Here is an 11,824-nt window from a genome sequence, read left to right on the forward strand (position 1 = left end):
AGTATTAGCTCTTCTTTGAATTTCCAGTAGAATTCTGCACTGAAACTATTTGGCCCTGGGCTTTTTTTGGTTGGGAGACTTTTGATGACTGCTTCTATTTCATTAGAGGTAATAGGTCTATTTAAATTGTTTATCTGTTCTTGATGTAGTTTTGCCTAAACAAAGGTCAGTCTCTCATGTTCTTCTTCTACAGAAAAATCTCAGAAAGTTTCTTAGACTTGGGTCTGGTGGTTGAAAACTGAGGCTGTCCTGGTTCCTTTGCTCCCAAAATGAAGTCATCAGAGACCATAGGAGCCTGGGATAACTGCCTAGATAATGGACAATCTTTGTCATGTAAATTGATACATAGCTTATTTGGATTATACTTCTTGTTATAATTTTTCCTTCTCATCTGATGGCATTGACAGCTACACTAACCGTGAATTTGTCAGCTTGACAGCAGCAGGCAACCGGCTCCTCTCTCCAAGGCTGCAGCCATCTTGTTAGTTCATTTCAGATGTAAAAACTGGACCTTGGTTTTTGGAGTTCCTAGGTCTCCTGTTGAGAAAAGCAGACAGGTTTACCTTGCTAACAGGCTTCATATTAAATGATAAAGAGGTTTCAGCTGTAACTTTTTCCCATTTGACTTAAAAGAACTTGATTTGCAGTGATGGTTCTCAATAATAACCACGTGTCTCTGGAAAGAAAAGGCTCAAAGTCTATGCAGTTCTGAGGGTCTGAAAAGTAATTGTTTCACTTCTCCCACTCTATGCTATTGTTACAGTGACTTTGTTGTTGCTGTTTCATGCCTATCCTGGAACTTGCTGTGTAGACCTGGCTGGCCTCAAACTCATCTGCCTCTGTCTCCTGAGTGCTGGAATTAAAGGCATGTGCCACCAACATCCAGTGTTATAGTGGCTTTCTTACAGACACCTGCACAATATAGATTTTAGTACAGATTACAAACAATGATCTAACAAATAAAGCTTGCATGAAGATCAGAGTGCAAAGCTAGCCACAGTCACAGAGGCCAGGCAGTGGTGGCACACACCTTTAATCCCAGCACTCAGGAGACAGAGGAAGACAGATCTCTGTTAGTTTTTTTTTTTTTTTTTGGTTTTTACGAGACAGGGTTTCTCTGTATTGTTTCGGAGGCTATCGGTCCAGCCTGGCCTCGAACTCACAGAGATCCGCCTACCTCTGCCTCCCGAGTGCTGGGGTTAAAGGCGTGCGCCACCACCGCCCGGCCAGATCTCTGTTAGTTTAAAGCTACTCTGATCTACATGAAATTGATCCACTCTAAAAGAGAAACACCTCACACAAATGTGATCTCAGCCATTGGGATCCCACACCTTTAATCTCAGCACTACAGAGGGCTATAAGCTGGGAGGAGACAGGAGCTCATTATTGCAGTCTGAGGTTTGGTGGATTGCCTCTTTGGTCTGAGCATTGGTAGAGGTGAGAACTCTCTAGTACTGGCTGCTTTGCTTCTCTGATCTTTCAGTTTTCAGCCCCTGGGAGCTGACTCTGAATTTTTATTATTAATATTAATTAGAATTCATGCTACATAATGGTATTACTAATATATCTAAAACTTCTATGTCCCTTTGTAAACTGAAATAAAATTATGTAAGTTTCAGAGAATCTAGAGACTCATGAGACTTGGATCCACCTGTCACAGGTCAAAAGGTCTCCCCACCTGTCCATTCCTGAGGATGGGATCTCTCTTCTCTGGTCTTGGGTTTCCCCTCTGCCAGGGAAACCCACAACAACCAGGACGATGGGCCTGAAAGTTGTTACATGAGCTCTAATAGGTTGTAATAATAAAGGCCCAGAGTCAGATATAGGGGAAAATGCTGAGCGATCAGAGAGAAGAAGCAACAAGCCAAAGCCATCTTTACCTCACTAGCTCCCCAGCAGAAAAGAGACTGAGTTCCCGTTTCCTCACACCTATATTCCTTTCTCCACTCAGCCATCTCACTTCCTGTCTGTCTGTACAGACCTCCAGACCTCTATGGCTAGCTAGTGGCAAGCTCCACTCTCTGATCTTCAGACATGCTTTATTTGTGCAAACAAGACATTACCACAGAGAGTGCCAAATATAAGTTTTTCCTTTAAGCTCCTTTACTTTAACTTCTATCCCTAGTCTATATCTGTCTCAGCAGATACCATCCAAGTATCAGCTGCTGATTACAATCTGCTCCCAATGACTGTGAACCCTGGACTTTCTGAAAGCTGATGTGGACCAGTCCAGTCAATGTGATTCTTCCCTGTTCAGCTAACCAGAGACTTCTGATGAATACCCACTGTCTGAATCCCTTCCAGCTTTTGACTAATATTCCAGCCCTCCTGGGCTGTGACAACATCCTGGTTTCAGGTGGAAGAAGTTACAGAAGACAGTATGTTACCCCTGTCCCCTACCGTCTGGAATATTAAGTCAAAAGGAAACTCCCTGGCATAGGGAACAAAATGATTGGCATACCAAGAAAGTAGGCTCAGATCTATCAATGGGTGGATTCATTCACTGAAATAGTTCTACAATATGATAGGGAATTAGACCTGATGTATGTAAAACAGGGAGGTTATTATATAGCTTTAAGAGAAAATTGTTATTTCTATACAAACCACTTGAGTCACTAGAGATGATCTGGCTGTACACAAAGAAACATCAAAAAAGGTGACCTGAGATGAAATAAATGACAAGTACCCATTCTCATTTCCTCCTAGATAGTTAACTCTGATGGCAGCCATTGCAGGGCCTTTGACTCTTCAGTTTCTGCTAATTACTGTTGGCCCTTACACCATTAATGCCTTACCTAGATAATTCCTGTCTGGGTAGCATTAAACTGATGGCTATTAGATCCAAATACATCCATCACAGGATACAACTCAAGGGGGGACGTGAGACCAAAACAGGTACAGGAACAACACACCTTGCAAGTCAACGGGAGACCAAAAAGGGAAAGGAAAATACCCTTCCACGTTAAGGGTTCTGTTTCCAGTAAAGACGATTAAGTTCCTGTTTGTCCTGTTTCACTGACTCAAATGCACCAGATGTGCTTGGTCACATGCGGATGGTAGCTATGTGGGCAGGAACTACATCAGGATGTACACTTGCCCCTGATTGGATACAGCAGGAGTTATGCAGACAGGAAGTATGCCAGAATACATGCTTGTCCCTGATTGGACCTAATTGGAAATACGGTGGCCTTATGGTTTTGCCTTCTTAAATCTCTGGAAAACATGCCTATGGCCATTTCCTGGGAACATGGGAATGGTCCTGGCCAGAACCCATCAATCATCCTGGTCAGTATTTAATTAAAGATTGCTTTAGATTTGGATCACACATTGTGGAACTGTTTTTTCTCTCTTGATTCTCAGGTTTAATAGGTTCTCCAGGAAAAAAATATGGATAAAGAGATTGTCTTAGTGTCCTATCACTGTGAAGAGACACTATGACCACGGCAACCCTTATAAAGGAAAAAATTTAACTAGGGTCTGCTTATAGTTCAGAGGTTTATTCCATTATCGTCACAGCAGGAAGCATGTCGGCACGGAGGCAGACATGGTGCTGGAGAGGTAGCGGTGAAGTGTACTTCTGGATCAGCAGGCAGCAGGAAGAGCGATGCCAGACTTGCCTGAGCATTTGAAACCAAGTCCACCCTCAGTGCCACACTTTCTCCAACAAGGCCACACCTCCTTATCCCTGTCAAGTAGCATCACTCCGAAGGACCAAGCATCCAACCAGGTATATGGGATCTGTTCCTGTTCAAACCACCACAGAGATACAAACTACTCGAAAGAATGAGGCAGAGAATTTAGACTTGAAATAAGTAGAAGCACAAGAACAGAGTCCAAAGGGCAACAGAAAGTGCTTTGAGATGAATGGAAACAAAGGCACAGTGTATCAAAACTTATGAAATGTTTAAAGTAGTGTTCCAAGGGAATCTCATAGCTGTGATGCCTAGGTTAAGAGGGAAGAAAGATTTCAGGTAAGCAGCCTGGACCCACTTTTCAATGCCAGAAGAAGAAAAGGAAAAGAATCTAAAGGAAGAAGAAGAAGAAGAAGAAGAAGAGAAAGAAGAAGAAGAGAAAGAAGAAGAAGAGAAAGAAGAAGAAGAAGAAGAAAGGAATAAAGGTCAGTGGACCCTCCCCTTGTGCTTCCGCAAGACTTGTATAAGATCAAACCAATTACAAATTCAACATGGGAGGGAGGGGCTGGAGAGATCCTAGGCGTGCATACTGGCTGCTATGGCACAAGACCTAGCTTCCATTCCCCACACCTACATGCTCACCACCATCTGTAACTGCAGTTTCTGAAGATCCAGTGTCCCCTCCTGACCTCCCTAGGCACATACACAGTGTACTTATGTGCAGGCAAGCATACATACACATAAAAGTAAATAAAAAAAAACAGTTTTAAGTTAGCACAGAATGGGGAGAGGGCTCCAGAGGCCTCACTCCTATCTGAGGAACTATTGGCAGCTGACAGTTGCTGGAGAAGAGTCATTTTTCTCTGGGAGCATGACCATTGGTAGGTTTCTCATTCCCCAGTGGGCATCTTCACACTTATGCACATAAGGGCAAGCACTAATTGGACTCAGTGATCCAAAATTCAATTCATTAAAAATTGCAAAAGAAAACATGAATTTGGGAGGGGGATGTGAAAGGAAGATTGTAGCAGAAGTAAAAGGGGATAAATGGTGGATATGATCAAGATACATTGAATACATATATGGAACTTTCAAAGGATAAATACATTTTTAAGTTATAACTTTCAGTCATTGGTTCTAAGTCTTCTCACTGAAACAAAACAAAATAAAACCATGTGTTTAGAAGAATTAGAAGGGAAATTGACAGAGTAAAGTGTAGAAAAGCAAATAAAATAATCAATGAGACCAAAAGCTAACTTTTGAAAAGGTCAATAAAACTGACAAAGCAAGAGTAACCAAGGAAAACAGACAAAATATATACAATTGGAATACAGATAAGCTATAGCTACAGACCTTACAGAAATACAAAAGACTCAGAGGGAAATCCATGATGCTCCAGAAGCCAAAATTTAGATAATTCAAATGATATGTACAAATTCTCCGGAAAGATGTGAGATCTTGAAACTGATTACAGAAGTAGGAAATCTGAGTCATTTAGAAACATTCCATGAAAGAAAACCCACATTCAATTGTCTTCATAGACCAATCCTGCCAAACGTTTACAGACAAAATAATAGAAATTCTTCACAAATTATTCCAGAAATAGAAGAAGAAACCCATTGCAGCTCGTTTTTTTAAAATCAAGATTACTCTGATACCAAAACGAGACAGCCATCTTTAAGAAGCTTAAAGATGAACATTCTTTATGAACATATGTAGAAAAATTCAACAAAATACTAGCAAACAGAGTACAGCAACATATTCAAGAAGATTATATACCCAGTCAAGTCAGAAACAGGAGGGAAGTTCATAACCAAAGTCAACGTCAAGCTAACATGAGAGCTCATGTCTGCAATCCCAGCACTCCCGAGGTTGAGACAGAAGGATCACTGCAGGTCTCAGGCCAGCCTGAGCCACACAGAACGTTTTGTGTTAGTCTGGGCTACAGAGTATGACCTTAAGGAGGGGGTGAAAAATATGGTACACACTATTAATAGAATATAACACAGGTACCAAAAAGGAGGAGTTAAAAACAGTCTTGATTTTACTGATGACATGACAATGAACATATAAATCTGGAGGAATCCACTTTAGAACAAATGAACTAGTTTATCGAGGTTATGGGACACATGATGGATAAGCAGAAATCAACTTCATTTCCAAACACTAAAAATTCATAATAAGAATTTCATTGACAATAGCACCAACATGAATAAAATAGGCATAAATTCAACAAAAAAAAACATAACAACCGCACAAGAAAACAGAAAGCGTTAAAAGAAATCGACACTGACCTGCATTAATGTATCATGAGAAATGAGCTGCTTTCGTCAGTCAGAAGGGTCTAAATGATGGTCTGGAGGTTCAGGGTCATTAGAGTGCCAACACTCCTCAAGTTGATTTGCAGATTAAATGCAAAATGTCAGCATAATTTTACAGGCTGATCCTAAAATGCATATAGGAATAGAAGGGACCCAGAATAAGTAAAAATGGTCTTAGAAAAGATTCAAGTCAGAGGATTTTTGTCTTTCTAGACTTTAAAAACTTGATCCAGATCCATGGTATTCAAAACAGAGGCACTAACAGAATCGTGATGACAAACGCCAACGGAACAGAACTGGGAATCCAGAGATGAGCCTCCATGTTTATATCAGAAGACTTATAAACAACTATGCCAATAGCATTCAGTAGCCATACCAAAGCATTATCTGTAACAATACCACCGGTAAGGCATATTTTAATAAAAAGATTTACTCTGGTTGACAAAGTTCCAAAGTTCCATGGTGTTGGGTTCCATCTTGTCATGGCCTTCTTGTTGGAAGAGTTCAGAGAGACTGTGCAGCATCACATAACAAGAGACCCCTCCCTCTTCTTATGAAGCCCCTGGCATTGAATCATGGGGCCCCACCCTGAGGACTCTGTCTAATCCTTGTTAGCTCCCCAAGGCCCCACCTCTAGACAACACAGATCAAATTTCTATTTTCTTATTACCCTCGCTGAGGACCAGGTTTACACTCAAGAACCCTTGGGGGACACACACCACATTCACTAACAGTCTTTCCCCTGCCCCCATGGGCTCATCTCCTCATTAAAGTAATCTATGTCCCAAAAGCCCGAAATCATAACTTGTTCTACAATTCAACCATCTAATGTCTCATTTGAGACTCAAGCCAACTTCCTTGCAGTCATGAGTCTAGTATGTTAAAATAAGTTAACTGTTTCCAATGTACATTGGTGTGACTGGCCCAGGGCATATGTTCCCATTCTAAAAGGGAGGGGAATACAATTAGAAAAAGAGTAAGGGGCTTTTAAAAAGACATGGCCATAAATCTAAAGTCCAAGCTGAGCATCCATGCATACTGAGGTGAGAGATGGATACCTCAGGCCTCAGAACGTTCTTCCTATGGTTTTGCTAGTTGCAGCCATATGGTTACTCTTTTGGGGTGCACACTGAACTGTGTATCCTTTAAAGGTCGGCTGTTTGCTCGCCTTTCCAGAGTCTCCACTAAGGGTCTACTAGGCATTACCCTACAGGGGCTTCTCCAGAGGCCATGGCACCCTGTGAAATGCTTCTGCCTAGCTTCCCAGATTTTTCTTTGAGATCTTGGGGGAGGCTATTACGACCTCACAACTGCCTCATTTTGTGCACCTGCAGATCCATGTTTTTATGGACACTGAGGTCTGCATTGTCACAAGCCATTTAAACGTGGCTACAGCACCCCCGAGCCCCTCATCAGGAACAAAGTCATATGTCTTGCCTAGGACACATAATGGAGAAAGAAACTTGCTATAAGTTAAGTGCTGCTGGGGTACCTGGGTGTGCTGATATAAAACAGCAGAGTTGATGGCCTGCAGGGCACCTGCGCAAATGGGTTGAAAACATGAATGTGGGAGTGAGAACCACCGAAGACTTCTGGTTTGCTGTTTGTTCACATCAAAGATGATGGAGAAGAACTCATGCCCCATGAGTGAGCTTCCGTTGGGTGATGGAATTTTAGATACGACACTAAAAGTGTGGGCAGCAAAAGGAAAAGCAGATAAATTGGGTCTCCTAAAATTTTTAAAAATGTTCAAAGAAAGATAATGTCAACACAGTGACACGGGAAACTGCTGGGTAGATGAAACACTGATAAGTCATATCTGGTGCAAGACTTAGACAAGAAGCTATAAATAACTCTTGCAATTCAATCATTATTTAAAAGTAAAGTATTCGAACATTTCCCCATATTAGATAGAAAACGGCCTATAAGCCCATGAAAACATGCTGCATATTACCAGTTATTAGAAAAATGTAAATCAAAACCACAGCAAAGGTTGGTGTGGTGGACACATCTTTAATTTCAGAACTCTGGAGGCAGAGAGAGGTGCATTTCTGTAAGTATGAGGCTAGCCTGATCTACACAGAGAGTTCCAGGACAGCCAGAGCTACTTGGTTAGACTCTGCCTTTAAAACAACAACAGAAACAAAAATAAAACAGGGAGATAGCTTTCCATATACACTAGGATGGCCACAGATACAAACAAACTGTGTGGACGTTAAACCCCAAACCTCAGGGGAGTAAAAGCATTGGTGAGAAAATGGCAAGGTCTAGAACCATGCACATTGCTTGTAAAAGACTAGAACGGTGCCGTGACTATGGAAAATAGTTGGGTGGACTTTAAAGGTATTGAGCTACCTTTGACCCATCAACTCCTTTCACAGGCGTGTAACCAAGAGAAAATATATACAGCAGAATGTACAAAGTGAAAAATGTGTATCTGCACACAAACTTGTCCAGGAATGCGTTGGAAATGTTATTCATGATAACCAAAGTGCTGAAACAACTCAAGTGTTTTACACCTTATGAATGGATAAGTGAATGTGTTATACTTGAATAACAGAGTATTATTTGGCAGTACAAAGGAATGAATTGTGAGCAGCCATTAACTCTTCTTCTTAGATAACACATACCACTTAAGTGCTTTTCTAGCAAATGTCCAGAAAAGCTCAGACGAGAGAACCTGGGGTGAGTGGGAGGAGCTGGAGTCACTGATGTGGGATACTGGTGTTTTTGTTTTTAAGTTATTCTAAAGGTTGGCATGATGGGTGTTCAGCTCTAGAGGGTACTAAAAAACTGAGTTCGTGCCTTAAATTAATTGCACATTAATTCTGTCTTAATAATAGTACTTTAAAAAACAATAACAAAAAACGTTGTTTCCTTAATGAAGGAAATAACCAGTTGTCATTCTTCCAAGTAGTTTAAAAATCTTAATTCCTTTTCTTCAAAAAGCACTCATGCTAATGTAAAAAACATATCTATTCTTCCAGAATAATCTGTACGAGGCAAACATGACTAGAGCAATTTTCCAGACACGTAAGCCTGAAAAGCAGTGGGAACAGGTGGCATGAATTTAGTCCTATTGACTGCCACCAGCCTGACTGCAGAGAGGGTTTCTGGAAATCAGTACAGTTTTAAAAATTCCATATTTGGTTAAAAATACAACAATTATCACGAAGCCGGGAGAGATAATTTTACATGACCAACTCTTGTCTGAAATAAAATCTCAGCTTAAGCTTCTGGCAGATCTCCCCACCCTTTGGGGATGTAAAAGTTTCATGCATGTACTTTTTAGAAAAAGAGAAACTTCTCTATAAACATGATGTGCTCCCATTTCTTACAGAGGCTGATTGCATCCACATTGTTAAGCAGATGGTGGCTGAGGATACTCACAAAAAGCAAACACATTTTAATTTCCCTTATTAAATCGAGGTAGGGAGGTCATCTTGAGATGATTAAATTAGAGACCTTAAATAACTCCTTCCTTAGGAAACTTGTGGCCAAACCACAGAGCTATTTTTTCAGTGACAATAGAAACCACACAGTCACAGGAAACGGAAGAGTCTGATTTTCTGCAGTAACAGCGGCAAGGATACCCACATACAGCGCCATCAGCCTCACACTCTATAGACAGTCCTCGTGAGACACACATTGCCACGGGCTTCAGTGTGCACTCACAGCACACAGATGCCACTCAGCTCAGCACACTTAGCGTGTTCTTAGGTTACAGCTAAGGAGAGCATTGCCTGTGCCCTCCACACACCTGCCATTCTCCTTCAGGGCAAAGATGCCCTTTATTTAAGGAGCACGGGCCCTTTATTACCATTTTTTTTCCCTGCTTGCTTCTGGGAAGTAGACATTTTCCCATCAGGACAAAGAGGGAGTCTTCTGAACCACTGAGTGGGATATTGGCTTTATTTCTTCATTCCCGGAGTATAAAGGAGTCTAACTGTAGCTCTTCCTTTCCACATTTGGGAAAAGTACAGCAGCCCCCCCCCACTCTGATCTGTTCATGGTCACAGAGTTTATTGATACAACTGTGGGTGAAACCGGGACTGATGAATCTATCCAAGCCAGAATGAGTGGGTTCACAATGCCATGACATGGAGGAACCGGCCCCAGTTGCCCGAGAGAAAACATTCTAGAAGTTAGAGAATTAAGACTCAGATGTCCAGCAGTGCCTGTCTTGCAGTGTCGGGGGAGGGGTTTGATAAGAATTGACAAGTTAAATGAAAAGCATGGTAATGGCTGAACCATTGTGCAAGCAGAGATTTTAGTAGCAGGCATGGTGTTTAGGTCCAGTTTCACAAATACTAAAGAGACCCAATTAGTTTAAAACAAAATCCAACCCCTCCCCCCAAACAACTCTGAAGTCAAGTGTAGGGCATGACTGTAGACACGTAGGTAATAGGACAAGCTTTTGGCCAGTCTTAGCTACATCAAATTTGAAGCTGGTTTGAACTAAAGAGTTGAGAACCCATCTTGATAACTAAAACACTGCCACCCTTTCAGTCTGGAAAGAGAATATATTACAGGGCTTCTTCCTGCACTCAACTCCATCCTATGGCTCTCTGAGTAACAGGACCTGCCATGTCCTGATTGAGAGGCAGAGTCTAGGCTGTTGAACCCAGACAGACCTTCACATCTACCGTGACAGCAGGAAGAGGTAGGAGTAATGTGAATTAGGTGATTTTTAGGTCATAAAGGCAAGATGGTTTTGATTATATTTTGATTTAATTGTTTGACTTTGTCTTTGCTTTTTTTCTCTCTAGGTCACTGCCTGTGGACCAGCTACCAACCTTCCTGTCATAAGGAAGCCTACATAGACAGTGGCTAGGGTATTACTAACACCAATTGCCAGGTGGGGTACAATAGACCTCCTAATAACTGCAGCCTGAAGACTCTCGGATATCCAGTGAGGCTCTGGGTATAGGAGAAGGGTGAGAATAAGCTACTCTCACTTCACACAGAACCCCAACATCTATGATATTTGAGTGTGCTGGAATACATTGCCATGCAGCAGTTGATAACGAATGCAAGAATGACCCACACCTCTTCCTGGCGGAAAGACACAAGGCACAGGAGATTAAGGATATCATAGGATCCAAAATAACAGTTGCTCAATAGAAAATGTACGATCTTTATGGCGTGGGGCGTTTTATAGAAATGATTTGGTTGCATCTTTGAGCTAGGTACTCCCAGGAGTGGATCTAGGTATATACCAAATGAATGATATGAGCAGTCATCCATTATGACTAATGAATGATTAGGCATTAAAAATGCCTATCATATTCTGAACATATTAATAAAGTACAACAGCAAATTGTATCTGGTCTAGTTTGTCTAAGCTCAAATCCTGCCTCTAACATTTTGTAGTTGTGTGATTTGGGGCAAGTCACTTAATCTGCTGTTCCAGATTCTTTTGTCTGTAAAGAGAGACAACATTCACGTCTGCTTCACAGATTTTTGTCAAGTATGGAGTACTTAGATGAGGCCCTGGAACACAATGTATTATTCCATTCCATCCCATTCCATTCCATCCCATGCCATTATTCCGTTCTGTTATGTTCTGTTCCATTCTGTTCCATTCCATTCTGTTCTGTTCTATTCCATTCTGATTTAGTGTGTGTGTGTGTGTGTGATGAAAAATATGTGTGTGTGATGCCATGCATGCCATGCTGCGTGTGCAGAGGTCAGAGGAGAGCTCTCAGAAGTTGGCCCTCTCCTTTCCACCTCTCCTTGGGTTTTGGGATCTGGACTCAGATCTCTGGGTTTTGGTATAGCAAGGACTTCCACCTTTTGCATCACCTCTCCAGACTGTTCCAGTTAGCTTCATCTGTACTAATTATTATTATTATCATTACTATTATTATT

The 11,824-nt window shown here is 41.4% G+C and overlaps 1 long non-coding RNA gene across 1 annotated transcript in view; it reads left to right on the plus strand.

The window, feature by feature from the left end:
• LOC121140928 overlaps positions 1 to 11,278 on the plus strand; it is a 29,703-nt gene extending 18,425 nt beyond the window's left edge. Inside the window, exon 2 of the long non-coding RNA XR_005877882.1 lies at positions 10,723 to 11,278. This is a non-coding gene — a long non-coding RNA (uncharacterized LOC121140928). The remainder of the gene's footprint in view (positions 1 to 10,722) is intronic.
• The last annotated feature ends 546 nt before the right edge of the window (positions 11,279 to 11,824 follow it).

The sequence above is a fragment of the Mesocricetus auratus genome, unplaced genomic scaffold, assembly GCF_017639785.1.
Source record: "Mesocricetus auratus isolate SY011 unplaced genomic scaffold, BCM_Maur_2.0 Super-Scaffold_100006, whole genome shotgun sequence".
Taxonomy (NCBI): Eukaryota; Metazoa; Chordata; class Mammalia; order Rodentia; family Cricetidae; genus Mesocricetus; species Mesocricetus auratus.